This window comes from Apostichopus japonicus, chromosome 10 (genome assembly GCF_037975245.1).
Source record: "Apostichopus japonicus isolate 1M-3 chromosome 10, ASM3797524v1, whole genome shotgun sequence".
Taxonomy (NCBI): domain Eukaryota; kingdom Metazoa; phylum Echinodermata; class Holothuroidea; order Aspidochirotida; family Stichopodidae; genus Apostichopus; species Apostichopus japonicus.
The window spans coordinates 6,846,405-6,869,768 of NC_092570.1; the positions used below are offsets into that span (position 1 = coordinate 6,846,405).

At 41.8% G+C, this 23,364-nt stretch overlaps 1 long non-coding RNA gene across 2 annotated transcripts in view; it reads right to left on the reverse strand.

Moving 5' to 3' along the window:
* Positions 1–23,364, reverse strand: part of LOC139975133 (uncharacterized) — a 171,225-nt gene that overhangs the window by 133,485 nt on the left and 14,376 nt on the right. The window contains exon 2 of one of the 2 annotated variants that reach the window (XR_011795672.1): positions 9,750–9,924. This is a non-coding gene — a long non-coding RNA (uncharacterized lncRNA). Of the gene's footprint in view, positions 1–9,749; positions 10,635–23,364 lie in introns of those variants that run through there. The other variant, XR_011795671.1, reaches the window with a different exon arrangement.

Genomic DNA, 23,364 nt, shown 5'->3' on the forward strand with positions numbered 1-23,364 from the left:
ACTGAGACATCTGTATGCGTATGGGAGAGAAAGGCTACGACAGAACGGTCAGCCAAATAAAGTACAAACTGAAAAATTTAAGCTAGGTTTACTGGCTTCTATTTTATCGATAATCAGGAACATAATATGTAGTAGCCCAACTAACACGTAGCCTAGTTACTTACTCATCAGGCCCGTAAAATTTTACAATCTAATAGGCCTATATAAAAGAAAAAATTGTAAATCACATACCAAAGTAAAAATAAAAGGATACAGTGGATTCAGTAAAACAAGAGCCACATCACACATGTTTGATTACTTAAAAAGACAAGACTTACAATTGACCGTAAAGAATTATTGCTGTGTACATATCCCGATGCGGGAACATGTTTATAGACATGAAACCGATGTGCTGAACTTTTTCCCGCCGTTTAGACTGGGTGTCCCCAAGACAAAATCATGGTCAATGAAGCTCGTAGTAAACGTCCACATAAGGGAATATGGGTGTAGTATACATTCGCTTTCTTACAGCGTTGATGAATGACGTTTACCAGTTAAAATATGTGATTGGTTAATTGCTATCATCTTAAAACATAAAACACAAGTCAACTAGCGACCCAGATACTGACGCAGGACCAGCTGTTTAATAGTGTAGAGCTCGAACTGCAATCGTGGGACGGTGCCAAGTATTTGGGGGTACACGTTGTCAGTCCGACACGTTTTCAGTCCGAAAATAAAATACACGTTTTAAGTCCGAAAAACGAGTTTTCAGTCCGACACTTTTTCAGTCCGAAAATAAAATACACGTTTTAAGTCCGAAAAAACAAGTTTTCAGTCCGACACGTTTTCAGTCCAAAATAAAATACACTTTTTGAGGCCGAAAAAACGAGTTTTCAGTCCGACACCTTTTCAGTCCGAAAATAAAATACACGTTTTCAGTCCGAAAATAAAATACACGTTTTAAGTCCGAAAAAACAAGTTTTCAGTCCGACACGTTCACAGTCCGAAAATAAAATTTACAATTTACATGCATCTAGGTGCAGAATAGAGCAGTGTTTCGTCTAATATGAAAAAAAAAGGCCCCCACTATATGGGTGAAAAAGTAATAACGTGATTTCAAATAATCCCTGGGCTCAACCCATGCAACAACATGGATAATTAAGTGACTACGCACCATCCTTGACATCCTACGACCGAAAAAGAACGCAACCGTGCGTGGTGATTACTTGCCGAAATGTTCCTTACTGCCACCTCGCATTCCAGGGTTGTTTATTGGTGATATTATGGCATTAAAACTGCTTTCATTGCCAAACTGAAAACGTGTATCTCTAATTTTTGGACTGAAAAACGTGTATTACACGTTTTCGATCTGAAAACGTGTATTTCATTTACGGACTGAAAACGTGTATTTCATTTTCGGACTGAAAAACGTGTATTACACGTTTTCATTCTGAAAACGTGTATTTTCGGACTGAAAAACGTGCATTACACGTTTTCAATCTGAAAACGTGTATTTCATTTTCAAACTGAAAACGTGTATTTCATTTTCGGACTGAAAACGTGTATTTCATTTTCGGACTGAAAACGTGTATTTTATTTTCGGACTGAAAACGTGTATTTTAGTTTCGGACTGAAAACATGTATTTCATTTTCGGACTGAAAACTTGTCGGACTGAGGGGTGTACCCCCCCCCCCCAAATATCAGACGTTCAACGAATAGAAGATGGATTTAAGTTGCGCATAAACTTCGTAACGTTTGTTTAAAAAATTTGTGAAAGCATATGAATTCAAACTGAATAGAGGGGAAATATGTGGGTACAGTTATTACACATGGAATAGTTGTAACCACAGTAATCGTTATCAATGGAATATATTTAAGAAAAATGTTATAACTGAAACATATAAATAAGAAAAAAGTGCTGAGATAAAATTCACGGATCAAATTTACAGCAAAAGGATAAAGAACGAAGAGTCTTCTGTTTGAACTTTCGTCGTGCTATACCCCATCCTTTCTTATTTTGACATGTTTCATCATTCATGCATGTATCGATCGCGTGTATATGAACTTTATAATGTTTTCACCTCATTTTGTCTCGAAAGAAAACTTGTTCCTTGTTTCCAATGTGCACATTGGATATTGCAGGCCTAGTATGCATTTTTTCCTCGAGGGGTGGGGGGCGGTGGCGGAGCGTCCATACAGTCAGAGGGGCGGATGCCCCCTGACGGACTCAAATTGACTGCTGGCGCCCTTTCAGCTTTTTACCACTTTTTAATTATTCGCGATTATTGACTATTTTACACTCGAGTTTTGACTAAGGCTATGTGTTGTAGGTAAGGTGATATGATCTTTTCTCCACAAATTTTCAGGATATGCGCATGTGCAGTTGAAACTCCGAAGTTTGAACAGGCCTAATACAAATTGCGTGGAATTTAGCGAGATATGCACACTACATTTGCGGGGATATTTGAAGAGTTGGGGTAGCTGGTGAAATCGCTGCAGGTCAAAGCATCGAGGTACTATATACGGAGTTGGAGAGGAGGAAAGAGTGGCAGGGCAGGCGAAATGAAGGTCGGACGGCCGCCCTTGTAAAACAGCAAAGCAAGGGCACTGGATGGCATCCGCCCATACATATATTGTGTAGAGAATTCACAAAGTACAGGCAGTGATAAGATCGCATCTTCTCAACTATAAACACTAGTAAAAGTATAGGTCATATCATATGGAAAGGTGGCGATCATTTGATCCGTGCATAGTCGACCTCGGGCCTTAAGTGTGTGTTTTATACCTTCCAAAACGACCGTATCGCGATCTTTTGAAAGAAATCAATGTACCGATATCATTTACTGATATCGGCTAAAACAAATTACAGTAGTTTAAACATTTCTCTTTCATAATCTTTTAACGAATCATCATTAATCTGAACTTTACTGAATGTCGTTTTCCGATTAAAAAAGTTTAAATTTTTAGTCCAGTCGGATTTATGTGCTTGCATATTCGTTTATTCTACAAGGACGCTAACTTCAAACTACTCGAATTCTCAGACCGTTTGATCAAACTGCATGGCTAAACTTGCGCAACTAACTTCAAATTCTGTTCTTTCATATTATATAAGGCTATTTCTGATTGGTTAATGTTCACTGTATGTCTTTTTTCCATCGAATGAAAGTTTCCGTTAGAAATTTTTCTTCGAAAACCTTATTATAACGCCTCATTATTTATTCATGAGCTACGTCACGGATCAGCTTGTGTATCAACAACATTCTCACTGATGCTTCGTCCAACAATCGTATTGTGATTTTTGAGGTGAATTTCGAGATTTGGGTGGTAATATGCAATGAAATAAGATGACGACATTGCAATAAACATAAATTAACAAGTTGAGAATCCTATTTCATAGTTTCCTTTGAAATAGGATGAATATAGTGATATAAATTGCCCACGTAAACGTTTGTAGCGAACGTACAGGCCTACCGTGCTTTATGTATTAATGCATATGGTTTCGTACAGTTAGGTTAACACTCGTATGTACGTATAGGCTAAAGCTATCGCTAGGACTATCACTAGTTGTTTGTTTGGAAGATACCACTGTAAGTGGGTAACTCCATGTACCCCAGTTAATTAAGTCAAATACATGAGTTTGCCTAATAAATGTTATTTTCTCAAGTTCGATTAAAAGGTGTGCAGACAAATAAATGTATAAACACAACGTCATGTCTCAGTGTTCGTTTACATTCACTGCTATAATTATTTAAGCATCAATTCATTTAGAAACAAATACAATCCCCATGCCGGTAATGAAACAGTCCGCCTGTCAGTATGCATATTCATACAGGTGACTCATAACATCGGCGGATTTTAGTCTGTGTGGCTTTGTAGTGCAAATGCTCTTTTATAGCCTAAACTTTTCCATATGAATAAACGCAATTGGTGTTCGATCGGGACGAAAACATTTGTCTGTAGTAATATTACTGTCATTCGTTTTACTTGATTGCCGACATTCACAACATATCCAGACATCATGTAATGGTTCAATAATTCAATTTTAAGTACAGTATTTTATGCTGGCATTTTGTCTCGACACTCGTTTTACTTGATTACCGACATTCCCAGATTATCTCTACACATTGTTGGAGGCGCTCAATGAAATCAGTTTAACAAGAGCATCAATGATGCAGTATCTCAATACTGGAAGTTTTAATTTTTATTCCTAATTTCAAATCTTTGCTCTGTCTCTACAATTATCAATATCAATCATGGTACAACAAATATATAACTTGCATTTTTGCCACGAATAGTCTCTGCAGGTTACACTTTATCCTGCTAGTCTTGCCTTTAGCCCTCATTGCCTGTTAGTCGAAAGAACGACGTTGCAAGGTTTAGTAATGTCATAGAATATTTAAGAACTTGTTTTTTATGTGGTATCCTTCATCTTAGGTCCAGGGATGTAAGTGCAGCCAAAAAAAAAAAACCGGAAAACTATTCGGAGACCCCGGGTGAATGCCGTCCTAACACATCCTACTCCTTTAGCTCTGACTACTTACACACTATCGTTATGTTAGGCTAGCTCAGAAGTATTAGCGCTAACACATCTTACCCCTAGTTCTTACTACTTACACTATCGTTATGTTAGGCTACCTCAAAGTTACGAATACGTCGCAGCGAACTACGGAATAAAAAACAGTCTCACATTCGAATGCGATCACAAATATCGACTTTCATATGCGTATCCCGTAGATTTCCGCCGCTCACAAATATCACAAGCGTTAATTCCGAAAGTTATGTCGAGCACCAGCAGTTACGAAGATATTAATTAGCAGTCCAATCAACGTGAATTAGGCAAGGTTTTTCAAAGAACAGAAATGAGTTATGGCGATTTGAAGTTCGCACGTACGCAACGATATTCACATGGCACAATGTTGTACAGTGCAATGCGATGATGCGAAACAGGAATGGTATTTTGATTGATCGATGAGTGAAAGTTGAAGTTAGCTTGCTGCAACGGGCCAGGCATTTTTGCCGCGTTGTGTCTTTGATATTCGAACAATTTTGTGGAACTTTATTGGAATAAAAGAAAACCGGATTTCCGTAAAAATACGGAAGACTTACATCCCTGTAGGTCAGTCTCAGTTGGACTTTTTGGTCATATAGTTTGACGTCAATGACAACAGCCAAATTAGAAGAGGCGAACAACTCGACCATATTCTTGATGCCTGCCTTGAGAGCTAGGCCTATTGACCTACTGTATGTTACTGTAGACTGTAGTGGTGACTACCATCAAAACTGTGTCCACTTCTAGATATCAAAACAACCCACGTTTTTCCGCGTACCTAACTACAGAACAGAAAATTGTTCGCGAGGGTAGCCATTTTCGTATATCTAACATGTAGCTGTTATGAGTCATAGCCAATCTGCTACAAAACAGACTTGGGGACGGGGCTTAATCATCAAAAACGGACCTTTTTACTAAAAGTAGGGGCGGCAGCTCAGTGTTGTTTTAAGAAAGAAAAATCATTTAAACATCAAATCAAGCAAATAAAAGCCATTAAATGTCATATACAAGTAGTAAAATTCTTATTAATACCTACCTGTAAACAACAAATGAAAGTTTAAAATTTTAATAAAATATATAATACATAGGACCCTATCTTAGACGATACCACTGTTGAAAGACAGTTCTATTCTATTCTCTTTCATGAAACATAAGTTTTGGAGCGTGTGCAAAACAGGTCTGTCAAAGTGTGTTTTCAGTCCAAATTGGCCCGATTTGGACATAAATCGGTGAAAAAGTCACAGAATGAGATACAATTCTGGAATAAAAAATAGTAACTTTTGTTGGTCTATATGATATATTCTTGCTCTGGAAATTCCAGAGAAAAAGAACTTTGTTTGAAGACGCTGAAAAATTTTTAAGAGAAGAGAAAGTCCCACTTACTGTTACAATATCTCTATACATGTAATGTATTGAGATAAAAATGCAGTATTTTTATGCTGGTACTTTGTCTAGACACTCGACGTTTTACTTGATTGCCGACATTCACAACATATCCAGACATCATGTAATGGTTCAATAATTCAATTTTAAGTACAGTATTTTATGCTGGCATTTTGTCTCGACACTCGTTTTACTTGATTACCGAAATTCCCAGATTATCTCTACACATTGTTGGAGGCGCTCAATGAAATCAGTTTAAAAATGCAGTATTTTTATGCTGGTACTTTGTCTAGACACTCGACGTTTTACTTGATTGCCGACATTCACAACATATCCAGACATCATATAATGGTTCAATAATTCAATTTTAAGTACAGTATTTTATGCTGGCATTTTGTCTCGACACTCGTTTTACTTGATTACCGAAATTCCCAGATTATCTCTACACATTGTTGGAGGCGCTCAATGAAATCAGTTTAAAAATGCAGTATTTTTATGCTGGTACTTTGTCTAGTTGTACTTGATTTCCGACATTCACAGCGTATATGCATAGCCTATAAGTATAACATTATAACTTTTTAAAGTTGTTTACCGTGCAGCCTCCTATTCGTATGAGTTGTACTAACGCACATGTTATCTGATAGGCTGGCTGTTGGAGATATGGTAGCTTATAAAACAAGGTTTCCACAAGTTTGCGTTTGGTGACTCCAAATGGACTTGGACCTCCAAGACCCCTATTGTTTTTGGTGCAGGTGTGTATAGCCACGTACAATAGACTGACCTGTGTTTTTTTAATGTATCAAAATGGTGGTTCGGGCCATTTCTATAGTAACAGCTAGTTCTGCTTATACTAACACCTTTCTAGTGTACTGAAGTCATCGAATCCTCAATGCATTTTGCATTCTGGTTTACATTACGCGGTTGAGCAATTTTGAATAGCGCCGATAGCAACAACGTAAGTTTAGACAATGACGTATGTTTAGACAACGGAAGTTAAAATAACAACGTGAGTTTGAGCAACAACGTGGTAAAACAGCAGCAACAACTTTAGTTTAGACTGCAACAAACTTAGTTTAGACAACGAAATATGGTTGCCCTTTTCGCGTTCCATACTGAAGCACTCCTTGCCAAAATTTTGGCTGGCTGCCTACATACCTCAGGCTCAAAGACTTCTAAGAATTGGCAAGTGCTGATTGGCTATAGGGCTCTCATGCTTACAGTTCAACAGTTAATAACAACTCCCAGTCCTGCTTTATTTCCACTAACAGCCTCTGCAGAGCTTAACCACAAATGTCAACAAACACTGCAGAAACTGGGAGACAAATTAAAGTAGCTTTGGCAAAAGGTGAAGGCTCAGATTTTTTTAAACAATGGGGATTCATCGTAATTAATTAACTTTTGACCAAAAATTATTAGGCATCATCTTATTCATACACAATCCAACAATCATCAGTTCAACTTTGAATATGATCCATCAAAATCTTGAGGAGATTGAGATATTTGAAAATATTACAAAGAATGACCCCTGATGAACCCCTAAATGACATTTGACCTCAATTTTCCGAACACCCCTCATAACCCTCATCCCGAGGAACGTTGTGACCAAGTTTCATTATAACTGGCCATACACTGTACGAACAGGAGCAATTTGAAAATATAGGGCGGCGGCCCGGGCCACAAAAGACCCCTAGTTGATCTTTGATCTCAAATTCATGAACACCCTGAAGGTAAAACTTCCATAGTACTATCGTGACAAACCCTCAACATTGTACCATGGAATCTGTAGGAGAAGAAGCATTTTGCGTATTTCCACAAAATGGCCCATTACGGCCCACAGGTGACCATTGACCCCAATTTCGGACCATCTCTGATGGCCCTATACCCAATGGTCCTTGTGTCCAAGTTTCATGAAATTCCATTGAATACTGTGTGAGTGGGAGCGGTTTTACCAATTGTTGATGGATAGAGTGATAGACGCCGCACTGTAACAATAGCTCACACCAGCATGCTGGTATGAGCTAAAAATGGAGTTGTCGGTGTAAGGGGTAGGGTGAGGCGCACGTCCCCTCTGTAATCTTCGATCTGTCACTGGCTACCCTGTGTATATAATAGGGATCAGCGCTGTAATTATGACTGTTCCTCTTTCTCTTCCTGAGGTCTTGGCGTTTATCTTCTATTTCCTCCTTTTCTCCTTTTTCTCTCTTTCTTCTTTTTCTTTTCCCTTACTTCCTCTCCTCCTTTTCTTTTTTCTCCCTCTTTTTCCTTTTTTTCTTCTCTTTTTTTCTCTCCTCTTTTCCTTCCCCAGGGGGAGCGCGCCCCCAACGCCCCCCCCTGGATACGCGCCTGGTAACTATTAATTTACTATTTGTTATAGTGACATTATTCTGTATTATTAATCTCCGAACAATTCAGGCTTATTGCGGCTTACCATTTTCAAGTTTTCTTCTGAGTAATTTTACTTGATGATTTGTTATGTTATGTTAGTTTTTGTATAGCGCTTCATATGGCCCATCTCATAGCACTTTGAATCCCTGGTCATCATGCTGGCTGCTGAGAATCCAGCGCACACAGCTTAGTTACCTCACAGGTACCCATTTATACACCTGAATGGATAGGGGCAGTCGAGATAAAAGTGCCTTGCCCAAGGACACAACATAACAGGATTATATATAAAACAAAAGCATTAGCCACTCGGCCTCCAAGCTCCTCTTGTTTTGCTTATTCTAAGCTATTTTTTCCTGTAAGTGCACGCCATTTTAGGATGGGAGGAGCAGAAGGGAGGGGCGGGGCAAGCACAACCACGGTCCACCCCTCTAGTTTAGTGTGCATGATCATCATCCATACCCCCATGCATTGTTTCATGGACCGCTGGGCTATCATAGTCAAACCCGGTTACGGTGTAGCCTGTTACACCAACAGAATTGCCTGTAAGGTTTCATAATAGTATGTACGATTGTATGAAATATAAGTAAAGAAAGAGGCTTGAGACCACGACGTCAGTACCATTTGAAAAAACCTATTCTCTGGTCATTCTGTTTGCAAAAAGAATGATGATAATCTATGAAATCAAATATCCCTAGTTATAAAAACGTTTCATATCAGAATAATAATCTGATATATCAGAAAAATAATCTGATATACCAGATTAAGAAAATTGTCTTTCATGGCCCTAATGGGCTTTCGTACTACGTAGTTCACCAGCTAAAGGTCCGCTTGGTTAACGGGCTCGTGGGGGGTGGGGGGGGGGCTGGGCGTATTCTGGTTTAGTTCGGGTAGTAACCTGGGTGAGGAATCTGTGCTGGTGTATTTGCGCGGGTAGAGTTTTCCCGGAGGTAATTGCTGGGGGTGGGGTTAATTGTCCTCGGGGGTATTTGTCCTCATTGATGTATGTCCGGGGGTAGTTGTCCCGGGGGTAGTTGTCCGGGGGGTACTTATCCTCGGGGGTATTTGTCCTCGGTGGTGTATGTCCGGGGGGAATTTGTCCGGGGGTAGTTGTCCTCGGAGGTATTAGTCCTCGGGGGTTTTTGTCCGGGGGGTTATTGTCCGGGGGGTACTTGTCCCGGGGGTATGAGTCCGGGGGGGTATATGTCCGAGGGGTATTTGTCCGGGGGGTATTTGTCCGGCAACCAATTTCCCGCTCTCTGTCTACAATAGAACAGAGTACATGTGAGTTTGATTGCAATTGTCTAGTTACTTTCAGGCAGTACGGTTTTTTGGACCAGTTTCTACCTAAATATCTTTATGGGTTCTCGCTTACCCTCCTGTAACTCCCGCCCATCATTTTCCACTCTGATCGACTTACTAGTAATTGTAAGGTAAAATTATGTGATAACATACACTTCTTGTCCTCTTCAAGAAGGACTTCCTCCTCCTACCGGTAGGCACGCATCAGCTCTTTTGCTTTGGTCTTCTTAGAACCGTTCTGGATTATCTTTGGTGCATATTTTTCTAAAGCAGTCTTCATTTCAACAACAACGTTCCTCCCTGTCAGCATTTCCAACTCATTGCAAAGCTGTATATGAAGATAAAAGTGAAATATATACCAAAATTAGACACGATTTGTTGAAAAGGCAGCCCATTGGACTCCCTCCAAGCCACACTGAAAAGGAATATCCACCTGATTGATTAATTAGAGATCAGTTTTCTCGATGCTAAGGGGTCGCAGGGTTGCGTCAGAAGTCCAACTTGAAGCTCCCTCAGCAGGTCATTTGCAGAGCTGGGATGCACAGTGAAAGTCCTATTTATACTTCACTTCCTTAAATGGCGACGCAACGGCAAAATACGCCCATATCATAAACCTACTATAATATTTGTATATGAAGTACGCATATACTAACTGCTATGATAAAGATTCGCTAAACTGATACCATGCACGGAAAAGCTCGTCTATGGTGGCACGCGCGTGAGTGGTATAAAATTGGCTAGCGAAGAAATAGATAAAACTTGGGGCTAAACTAATTCTGAGCTCAGAATACAGTAACGCACTGGTGATATAGCCGGCAAATGTACGCTTAAACACCTTTGAAATACTTCTAAAGAAGCCTAATTTTAATAATATATCAAATGCTAGGGAGTTCGTATCTTAGTGACAAAATTTTACATGAATAGACTTGGCCACGGCACTGGTTGGAGAGAATGCTATGAGCGTGTGTTTGTTTATATACCGTGAAGTTAGTTCAAATGTAGAGGACCATTCCATTTTTGCAAACCGCTCAAGGTAGAAATGTGATTCACTAAAGCCTAAGTATAATTAAAACTATAACCAGCCTTTATTTCACGTCTTTGTTTCCAATTACTGTGCAGTTATCAATTCTCATTATGGACAGGTTATTTCCAGACATGATCGATCATTATTGGTGGAATAATTAGTGGAATAAATTGGTGGAATAATAATAATTAATAACAATCCTAATAAATAATGATAATAATAATTAGTAGAATAAATAGTGAGGAATGTGTGTTTTTCGGCACTCTGAGTATTTTTTTTATGAAATTAAATATGTGGTTTTATTTCCATGGAGGGAATAACCAAAATATACGAGGTTGGGGTTATTTACAGCTTTATTAAGCAGCTTCAAAATGAGGTGGGCAAAAAATTATGTCGATGGTCTCTGTTCTGCGCAATGAGCATACAAAGGTCTGATTAGCCCAAGGGGTTAGTTGTAACATTTACTGCCGGGAATAGTTGGAACATGCACACAAATTTGGTCATATTCACCTATAATCATAAAAAACATGCCAAAAACACTTAAAACTTAGACTGCAAGGTTAGCAGATGTTAAAATATTCTGATTCACCAATGTTGCCTAATTTCAATGGGCTGGGATGAAAAATGTCTCCAGAATTTTGGTAGCAAAGTTATATTCTCATTTACTTCCATATAGTGAGTCTGGCTTTAATATCATTTGATATATTATAATAGGCATATACCAAGGTATCAATGTGTATAGTTGTGATAAGTTCTCATTTATTTCTTTTGAGCAAGAATCCATCTTTCAACTAACCCACCACCCATTCCAACTAACCCCATAGGTGGGGTTAGTTGGAACACCTATCACCGACACCTCACTGGATTATCTCCTGAAATATCAACAAGAGTAGTGGTTTTATGGGCTTCATTTGTGACACAGGGCACACACCCTCTCACTGGATTATCTCCTGAACTATCAACAATTGTAGCAGTTTTATGGACTGCCTATCCTAACAGGATAGGGCAGTGTTTGCTGAATTAATGTTGTTTCTGAAAATAGAGATTTTTGTGAAAAATGTTCCAACTAACGCCGCTCTCCCCACATACCCTATTCCAATACGAAGCAAACTTGCTAAATTGGGGAAGAAGAATAACACATCAGTGGTGATCCCTGGAATGTTTTATCCATTTTGGATAGCCTACTGTAGGCCTACATCTTCCTTTATTTTTTAGCTCGATTGTTTGTTAGCCTAGGTGGTCAACACATGGTCACGTACACCAATAAGCCTTATTCCGGATGACGTATATTGACGCGATCGCAATGCATTGTGGTATAAATTATGCCAAATTGTGGCCAGAAACATTTTGATTTAATTTTCCCTCAATTTTCTGCGTGTTAGTGATGCATTCATTCTTCATGAGCTCATCATAATGTATTCTTTTTATTATTCTATGGTTTCAATCTGTTGGTTGGACAAAAACATATTTTATGGATATTTTAAAGTTGACTAAAGTTGGAATGTTGTCTAAAAACTGACGTTTGCCCGTGTTTGAAGCACCCTCAGTAGCCTATATCTGGAATAAGGCTTAGGCTACTGTAGGACTATATAACAAGGTATCCGAATACTGCGGGTGCCCGAATAGGTACCCCTACAAAAATCATCAAATTGGCGTTCCATATCATTTACAAGCACTTAAACGCACACTAAATGTGTACATACGTGCCTATGTAGGAACGTACGTTCACTGGCGCTTGCTATTCTGCCAATTGGGCTGTCTGCATCATATGTTCTCTGTCTCCTTTCAGCAGGTAAGTTTACACGATTTATTAAATGTTAAACACCAAAACTTCAACCAGTTGTATAAAAACACCTCTAGCTTTGATTTGATTAGGTCCTGGTTGATGATGTAAGAGAAATGATGGGATATTACCAGATTAAAATGTGTTACCACTCGTGCAACGATGTCACAGAATAATACGTATAATATTGTATGTTAGGTCAGAGAGTAGCACTTATTTGTCGTTAAATCCGTCATTTAAGGTTCGTATGTTGCATGACTTGTGATCTGTGGTAATGTAAACAATCAGTTAGGCTTAGTAATTCAAGTAGGGTAATTAGTGTATTGCATAAATGTTAACCACATAGAGGTCGTTAGTAAATATGAACTGTTAAGCTAGGCTCGCTGTTCGTTCACTGTCTAACGTAGGCCCAGACCTACCGTGTATTAAGTCACAGCGTGGGTATGGTATTTAATTACTTGAAGGGCGCCACCAATTTTGTTTCATAATTAGGGGATTTCCCTAGATCAATATTCCAGAATCAATGTTGTAGTATTAAGTGTGTTTTACACCGGGGATAAGCTAAATTACTGCCAGTTAATCTAATAATAAAATTTGCTTGCTATTCTGCCAATTGGGCTGTCTGCATCATATGTTCTCTGTCTCCTTTCTGCAGCCCTAAAGCAAACCACCCTGGAATTCCCCTAACCCGGGGGGGGGGTAACAAACTTGGAGGCACCACCCGGATAGGGCTGTAGAGAGAACAAGACAAGATGGAGGCAGCACAGTTGGAAGAAAGGTTGACAACTCTCGAACTAACCTACCAAACCAAGATCAGAGAATTAGAAGAAAGACTTGCAAACCAACAGAGTCCAGCTGATTCTTCGGTCCAGAGTAAACCACTGGGTTCTGTAAAGGAATTGAAGGTTTATGGAAGAATCACAGAAAAAGGCGAGAAAGAGTCACTGTCATACAGCAGCCTTATCCGCCAGATTGAGCGTGCCAAGGAGAGGGGGTATGGAGACCTAGAAGTTATTACTGCGGTAATAAATGCAGTTACCCCAGGGCTCCCCTTAAGAAGCTATCTGGAAGGCAAAAGAGATATCAGACTACCCCAACTTAGAAAGATCCTTCGTGCTCATTACCAGGAACGAGATGCCACAGAAATGTATGTCCAACTCACGAAGCTTACTCAAGGTGCAAAGGAATCCCCACAGGATTTTGTGCTGAGGGCTCTCGATCTCAAACAAAAAATCCTCTTTGCATCGCAAGAAGATGGAGCAACAGTGACCTACGAGGCTACACAAGTTCATGCTCTATTTATTCATGCTGTCACCACTGGAATAAACAACGATCACCTTAAATGGGAGGTTCAACAAATCACACAGAGTGATAAGGTGACAGATGAGGAGATCTTGGAAAAGGTGAGCAAGGTAGCCAAACAAGAGCAGGAAAGACAGGGCAAACTGAAGACAAGAGTACATAGTGTACAGTCAACAGAGAATGCTGACACAACACTGGAGGCACAAAAGACCGAGCTGAAAAACAAGATACAGCCTCAGAAAGGAAAGCTGTATGATGAAGTTGTAGAGCTGAGGTCTGAAGTCAAAGCTTTAAAAGCAGTTCTAGCTGAGAGAGACATCAGGGACAGAAAGCCAAGATCTGGTGAATTTGTACGACGACCCAGAGGATGTGAGTCCTGCCGATCTGAGGGCATTGGGGACAGATGCAGACACTGTTTCAAATGTGGTGGCATCAACCACTTTGCCAGAGGGTGTCGATCATTGGTTCAGGGAAACTGGCCAGGGTCCCTCTAGTGGGACAGAGGGGGACCGATTCTGGTGAGTCCCACAAGGTAATGGCTTGCAGTGTAATTGGGGGTACATTGAACCCCAAGATGAGAAGCAGAGTGATTAAGTTAGTTGGTGAAAAGTGCATGCTGACGTGCACCCTGAACGATGTAAAGACAACAGTATTGTGGGACACAGGCTCTCAAGTGTCCCTTGTACCAGACGGTTGGCTTAGGGAGAACCTACCTCACCTAAGGATCCGACCTCTAGAGGAGCTACTCCAGGGTGGAGAGAAACTGGACTTGAGAGGAGCAAATGATGTAGAGATACCCTTTAATGTGTTACACCGGGCGGGCCACTGAACTATTACCATTGAGGAGCTTTAGAAGACTGGAGAAGAGAGAACAGGAAAAACTTGGTGTAACAGTGCATAATGGCAATTTTGCAACAGTCTCTGCATGGGTGTTCCACGCTATGGACCGCCAAATGCGCATTAAATATGAAATTTTGGTGGGGTCCCACATTTCAACCCGTTACACTCTCCCCTCCTTGAAAGATGTCATCCTCGACATGTAAAATTAGACATGTAAAAAAAAACTTTTATTTAACAACTATATACAATACTGAAGATTATCCATGTCCATGCTCCAAAGTAGTGTGATTTTTCTACCACACAGTCCTATAATGCCATATGACTATATTATAACCTGGTCTGTACGTGACTCTGTTCACAAATACCTGAAAACACTAACACCTTGTCACAGTCCATGGTGAGTTCATAAGAGCTCTCCAGAAGCATTATACTTCGAAATCAGGCTCCAACAGTTTAACTGCCCAAAGGGAGCTGACCTGAGAGAAAGCTAAAGATTCATCCCGGTTGTATACGACCATAGATGAACACTTACACAAAATTCCGACCATTAGTCGATAACTCACACCTCGGCAGTTTCCATTAAACCGCATCCCACCGAGTTCAACCCTCTGCTGTTTCAGGTACACGACCTTGACACTATGAGCATTTTCATGAAGGATAAACAAATGTTAACTAAATATAAACTGTACCTCTAACCCGAAGAACCAACAAACAAAAGAAGAAAATTTTGCATACAGTAATACTTATTGTACAGTACGAGTTATATAATACCCTGGTTGAGTACTATATTCAGGAAACCCTGGTTGAGTACTACAATTAGAAAACCCTGGTACCGGTTGACTCATATAATAGAAATATGGAATTTGTGGACATGAATCATTTTGAAATGTTTGCAAAACATTAACCGATGGTTGTGGAATCCATGTAGGGTTACCCAACTGGTCATATGTCAGTATATTCCTAGTTTGTCTAAGTCGATGAGGTCTGGCTGTCAATGACTCTGGCAGATCATCTACTTCCTGTCCCCTATCACCATTGTGCTGATCTATGTCTCTCAGTGAGATACCAGTCTCTGTTTCCGCATGAGGACCACCCACATTAAGGTTACTACCATCATTATATGGTTCATGCCGATCAAAATACCGAGTATCGTCTACAGTTGCAGTTTGGTCCATAATCTCTGGATCCCTCTGGACAGTTTGATCACTATTATTTCCTACTTGTCCCGTTGTCCTAGATCTATAGTCAAACCAATCGTCATCACTACTTAAACTGTCAGTTTCCCATTGGTTCTTCGTCCTACAACCTTCCCTTTCATGCTGCCCCTTCCGAGTTGTAGCCTTCTTTGACTGCTGTGGGTAATCTTCGTCAGGTAATATCGCATCGCATGGTAACAACAAATTCCTGTGCAGAATCCTGACACGTCCCTTGTTGTCTTCTGGCGTAATCTCATAAACCGGAAGTTCTGGCAACTGTCTTACAACTCGATGTACTTGCTTCTCCCAATATGGCCGGGGTTTTCCAGGACCCTCAAAACGTGCTAGATTCTTCACAAGTACCCTGTCTCCTGAATGAAGAACTGTACTGTGAACTTTCTTTGAATGTCTATGTTTCGCTCGGTTGGACTGCTTCGTTACACTTTCGAATGCAATCTGGTAGGCTTCTTTCATCTGGTTTCCCCATCTTTCTGCGAAAGATCCATTGTCAGAATTTTCCTTGGTATTGTCCCCCAGACCAAAGGCGAGGTCCACTGGAAGTCGAGGGGTTCTACCATACAAAAGGTAAAATGGTGCATATCCCGTCGCTTCATTCTTTGTACAATTGTAGGCATGGACACACTTTGGTAATGACTCCTTCCAATTGAGTCGCTCTTGCTCACTTAAAGTACGCAGCATATTAAGGATTGTCCGGTTCAGGCGTTCCACCTGACCGTTACCCTGAGGGTGGTACGGTGTCGTTCGAGAGTGTCTGATCCCACTCAACTGATGAAGCCTTGCAAATAGTCTGTTCTCAAATTCTTTTCCCTGATCATGGTGCAGTCGTCTTGGGAACCCAAACTTAAGGAAAAAGTCATTGAACAAATGGTCCGCTGCCGCCTGTGCCGTTTTCCTCTTCGTTGGGTATGCCTGAACGAACTTCGTAAGATGATCCACGACTACCAGTATATATTCAAAACCTCCTCTACTCCTCTCTAAGTGCAGATAGTCAATTGAGATAAGTTCAAATGGTTCAGTAGTTTTAATCGGCACTAACGGAGCCCTTGTATGTCTGCTTGGCTTCTTCCTTTTGATGCAGTGACACTGTTTTGTCACATAGAACTCGATATCCTTAGCCATATTAGACCAATAATCTTTGTCGCACCAAATCAAGAGTGCGCTCCACACCAATGTGGCACATTTCATCATGCAATTGTTTCAACACTAAAGTCTTGTATTTTGAAGGCAGGATTACTTGGTCCATGTTCTTAGTCATTCTCTTCAGGAGACCCTCAGTGGACATTTTCAATTCTCCCCACCTATTCAAAAGTGCTCGGACTTGACAATTTTCATCCCTTCTTTCTTTATACGTTGGTTTATGTCCCCGAATTTTGTAATGGATTACTCTCCCCAGCACTTGATCGTTAGCCTGAGCAGCTTTTAACTCGTCCAAAGTGATGCTAGGCAAAACAGGTGATACAATCGACGTCGTTGTAGTCTCCAGATTGTTGACATCAGCAGTGATGGAGTCTGCATATACTACTGCTCCCAAATGATTTGCTTCCACCCAGTTTGAAATAGCTTGTAAGGCACATCCTGGCACTTCCTGAATACACGCCTTCTGGTAGCTCTCCATCTCGTTCCCAAGGGGCATACGTGAGAGGACATCCGCATCTTGGTTTGTACGTCCAGGTCGGTATCGGATATCAAACCTGAAGTTTGCGAGTTCAGCTACCCATCTCTGTCCCGTGGCATTAAGCCGGGCTGTGGACATAACATACGTTAACGGATTGTTATCTGTATAGACAACAAAGTGGCTAGCATACAGGAGGTAGTCGCGAAACCGATCCGTAACGGCCCATTTTAACGCCAGAAATTCTAGCTTCGTTGAGTGGTAGTTTTTTTCTGCTGGCGTCAGGGAACGAGAGGCGAACGCAATCACTCTCAATTTTCCCTCCTGCTTTTGGTACAAGACTGCTCCAAGTCCCGCCAATGAAGCATCAGTATGGAGGACGTACGGCAGTGAGAAGTCTGGAAACGCCATCACTGGTTGGACAGTCAGTCGATCAATCAGGTTGCAAAGTATGGAGTGATGCTCATCTGTCCAAATTATTTTCTGGTTTGCGTCTGGAAGGTGGCTGTTTTTCTTCTTTCTGGCACCCTTGGTGTTTCCTTTCTTCTTCGTCCCATTCTGCAATAACTTGAACAACGGACTCGCTATCGCTGAAAAGTTCTGTATACAGCTTAGATAGTATCCCAAAAAGCCTAAGAGTTTTCTTAATTCCCCCACTGTGGTTGGCTTTTTGTCTTTAAGTGCTAAAACTGGTGCCAGGTCAGCAGGGTCAACTTGGTGTCCATCTTCACTGATTACCCTTCCGAGATACCTCACTTTTCTTTTGAACATCTCGCATTTGCTTGCTTTCAGCTTGATTCCATGTTCTGTCAACCTCGCCAGTACTGTCTGTAAATTTTGAAGATGTTCCTCAAAGGTGCGACCATGAACCAGGATATCGTCCAGGTAGACAAAGCATATATCATTCGTCAGTCCATCTAAGCATTTCTCCATATAGCGTTGAAATTCGCCAGGAGCATTTTTCAAACCGAACGGGATCCTCTTCCACTCATGGAGACCCCAGGGAGTTACGAAGGCTGTCAGATGTCGGCTCTCAGAATGGATATAGCCCTGATGGTAAGCCCTGCCCTGATCAAGTGTGCTGAACCAAGTGCTACATTTTAACCCATCAAGTATTTTATTAATTCTGGGTATGGGTTGACGATCATCAACTGTCTTGCTGTTGAGTTCTCTGTAGTCAACGCATAAACGCAGGGACCCATCTTTTTTCCTCACACATACAACTGGTGAAGAATAGTTTGACTTTGATTTTGTGATCCACTCCCTTGTAAGGAGATCCTCCAAGTACTCCTTCACTTCCTGATATAGGGGGCGAGGGATACTAGTATAGTTCTTCTGTACAGGAACCCTGTCATTTAGTGTTATCTTCATTAGTAAGTCTGGGCAGTCTCCCATGTCCTTATTATCAGATGCAAAGGCTTTACACTCACCCTTTAGCATTGCTTGGGCTGCGTCCCTTTGAGAGTCAGTCAAGCCTGTCAAACCCACCCATGGTAACCACTTGTCAGGTTTGTCACTATCGTGGAACTTTTCTATCCCTGTCCCTTGCTTGTCCACACCCACAGACAAACATTCTCCCAGTTGACCATCACCACTAGGTCCAAAGTCTGCTGGTACCGAGGCTACAACTTTTACCTGTTCAACATGTCCGATACCTGTACGTTTTGGTAGTGGTAGATCCTTATTAGTCATGTTATAAACTGGTAGCTTACAACCCCTCTTTGTAACATTAACCATGATCTCTGGAACTTCCAGACCTTGTAGTTCATCACTAGCACACTTTGATACAAATACATATTCATTAGCATAGTTACATTTCTTAGAATGTACTTTGAATTCTACTTCCACACACTTCCCTCCTGGTATGACTACATGTTCATTTGGAGACCTAAGCTCAATACAGTCCTGCTCTGATTTGTCCTCAATCAGACGGACTATAGCCTCTATGTCACGCCTACTTTTTCCCGGGATTGCCCCAAGTAACGTGTTAACATCCCCCCTGTCCTCATCTCCATTTAATAGATGGATGATTACATTATACCCAATAAGAGGAAGGCTCATCTCCCCAGGATACACTAGCATAGGAACTTCAAGCCCACTACTACCCCCTATAGACAGATCTGCTTGAACCCATCCCAGATAGGGCATTTCATCCCCACTGGCAGTTTTCAGCTCCAAATGCTCACCATCTAGTAACTCCTCAACCGGTTTTAATCTCATATTAGGTAGGTACCCCGCCACCCAATTCTCAGAAACCAGTGAAACCTGGGAGCCTGTATCCCACAAACAATCTGTAGCAATCCCATTAATCACACCCTTAACAATACATTTATTCCCAACAAGGTGAACAAGTTGGTCTCTTTTGTTGCTGGACAATGATGTCACATTACCCATTAATACCTTTCTGGGACCATTGTGCCCGTCTACTTTGACAGCTTGGACATCTACACCGGTCTTCCCTTGTCCCTCTGAGAAGACCTGTTGTCGTTTCCCGGAGTCCTTCTCCAACATCCCCTTGCGAAGTGTTCGTCACTACCACACTTGTAGCAATGGCCACAAGAGTCCCCCTTCTGGGCCAATCGACAGGAAGCACACCCCCGTGGACGTTGTCGTCTGTACTCGTTTGTGTCTCGGGATTGGCTAAACAGTTGCTTCATATCTGCTCGAAGCTCCTTAATTTCCCCCAGAAGTGTACCCGGTCCATCACGTACCTTTCCTTCTTTCAATGGTGGTGCTGCTTCAGAGTTGGGTAACTGACCAGGATAATGCTGATCTGAACATTCCTTGATCATGTTGATGGCAGGCTTGGGCTTGGGTCCCAGCTTCTTAACCCGTTCTGCCTCTTCGCTGGCCGAGATGTTTGTCTTCTCCAGTAATAACTCATCTGACACACCTGGTTTTCCCAAGAATGGTTTAAGATCTTGGCGTATCGTTGGGCTCAGTAGGCCAGTGGTGACGGCATGGAGAAACATATTCTGCACTAAATCCACGTCGTACTGCTGGGGGGCTTCTACTTCCTTTGACGCTTGCAGGACCCTCTGCCGAAGGTCAAGGGCCCTGAACATAAAATTTTGTGCTGTCTCCTTCTGTAGTTGCGACAAACTACACAGTTCTTGGTATAGTTCCGTCGCACTCTTTTCTTGGTAGTGGGTGCGGAGCAGGCGTCTAAGCTTCGGTAGTGTTATACTGGGTCGTCCTTCCAAATAACTTCGGAGGTTAAGACCTGGGTGATAGCTCTGATGATCGCATCGGTAACCTCATCCTGGTTGTATCCCCTTTTCAGCCCGATCTCGATCTGATGGTTTAAACTTGTTAAACTCAGCCTGTCCTTTTGATGTTGGTCACCTACCTGACCGAAGATTTTAAAGTCTCTCCGACCATGGTTCCTTCCCAATCCCGTCTTGGCTTCCTCCTCAAGAACAGCAAGGCGTTCACGGAGAGTCTCGATTTCACTGCGATCCGCATATTCTGCTCCCTGATCGGAAATCTCATCGCCCTTATCCGCCCCTCCTTCAGGAATTTCATGAACATCAGTCATTGTGTCGGCTTCGCCCACTCAGCATACATCCCAGAACTGTTGGTACCAGTCTCAGCGTGTTGGTCCACAAAACACTTTGTATTAAATCAGTTGGCCCATTTGTTTATAGGTCCTGGCAGGGTCGCCAAAATGTTACACCGGGCGGGCCACTGAACTATTACCATTGAGGAGCTTTAGAAGACTGGAGAAGAGAGAACAGGAAAAACTTGGTGTAACAGTGCATAATGGCAATTTTGCAACAGTCTCTGCATGGGTGTTCCACGCTATGGACCGCCAAATGCGCATTAAATATGAAATTTTGGTGGGGTCCCAAATTTCAACCCGTTACAAATGGATGGGTCCAACTGTATTTCACCTTTCCAGGAGATGATGATGGAGTAGAAGTGCCCGCACTTGTATGTGAGGACACTGTTTCAGAGCCATTGATTGGGTTCAATGTTATTTCATATTACCTGCAAGATGGTGATTCCAGAAATGGTAACCAAGTAACTAACACCCTTTGCATGGCATCGAATGGGGTCCTAACTAACCAAAAGGCCAAGGCCCTGGTGAACCTGATCAAGAATGCAGATCTAAACGATGGGGCTTTGGGAGCTGTAAAGACTGGAAAGAAAGGAACCAAAATTCCAAAGAAATCCACTGTGAATGTTATGTGTGTGGTTCACGCAGGATGGCTTGAACAAGGAATAATTGCATTGTTTGTCCCAGATCCATTACAGCAATGGCAGCCCCAATTGCAGATCGAGGAGGGTGTTGTCAATCTCACAAAGGGGTCCTTCTCGAGATGTATAGTTCCAGTGTCAAACCCCTCCGAATCTGATATATTCCTTGGAGGTAAAGTCTGCCTTGGAAGGGTTGAGCTGCTTAAGTCAGTTGTACCATTGGAAACCTACATGAGGGGTACTACAGTTAACAATGTCCAAGTCCAAACCAAACAGAGTAGAAGTGGTGACAACAGCATGACGTGGGACACTCCAGTGGACTTGAGTCACCTGAATGAGGAACAACGCCAAAAGGCAGTGCTGATGTTGAGGGAGGAATCAGCAGTGTTCTCCCAAGGTGAAAATGACATGGGTTGCTTGGATTTAGAGATGGAGATTAGACTGAAAGACCAACAGCCTGTTCAGAAGAACTATAATTCTATTCCCAGACCCTTATACAGAGAAGTGAAGGATTATCTGTCTGACTTGATGGCAAGAGGATGGGTACGGAGATCTAAATCACCCTATTCATCACCGGCAGTCTGTGTCAGAAAGAAAGATGGAACACTCCGCCTTTGCATAGATTATAGGGCTCTCAATGCAAAGACTATACCTGACAGGCAACCCATTCCCAAGATTAATGATGTCCTGAGTGGCCTTGGAGGTAATCACTGGTTCTCGACTCTTGACCAAGGTAAGGCCTATCATCAGGGTTTTGTCAGCGAAGAGAGTCGACAGGCCACTGCTTTCATCACTCCATGGGGGCTTTATGAGTGGGTAAGGATACCCTTTGGTCTGATGAATGCCCCAGCAGCTTTTCAGAGACATATGGAAGTGTGTTTGGAAGACATGAATGGCGAAATCTGTTACACCTACCTAGATGATATACTGGTCTTCAGTGATACATATGAGGAACACCTGAGACGGCTCCAAGCAGTCTTACAGAGATTGAAAGCCAAAGGTGTGAAACTGAGAGCATCAAAATGCGAACTGTTCCAGTCCGAAGTGAAATACTTGGGAAAAATTGTATCAGCCCAGGGTTATCGAGCAGACCCAAAGGATACCAAAGCAGTCCTTCATCTCAAAGAAATGAGACCAAAGTCTGTAGGAGAGGTAAGGCATATGCTTGGCCTGGTAGGGTACTACCGCCAGTTCATCAGAGATTTCTCTAAGAAAGCTAGGCCTCTCTATGATCTATTGACAGTACCACCGCCTGAAAAGACGCTGAGTGGTAAACAAATCAAGGGAGGGCGTAAAGGCTCAACAAAAGGCAAGAGCAACCTAAAAGGGCAGTTACCATCCAGATATCCAGTGGTATGGACAGAACAACATCACCAGGCCTTAGAGGAACTGTTGGAGCCTCTGACCAACCCTCCAGTGATGAGTTACCCAAACTTTGATAAAGAGTTTGTTGTCCACACTGACGCATCGAATGAAGGCCTCGGTGCTATCCTGTACCAAGAGCAAGACGGAAAGCTCCGAGTTATTTCATACGCATCACGGAGTCTTTCACCAGCTGAAAAGAATTACTACATGCATTCAGGGAAACTAGAATTCCTTGCTCTAAAGTGGGCCATAACAGAAAGATTCAGGGACTATCTGTTTTATGCGAAGCATTTCACCGTCTATACAGATAACAACCCTCTCACCTATGTACTAGCAAATGCCAAACTGAACGCTACAGGACAACGGTGGGTGCCGGAGCTGGCAGATTTTAATTTCACCATTCGATATAGACCAGGGAGGATAAA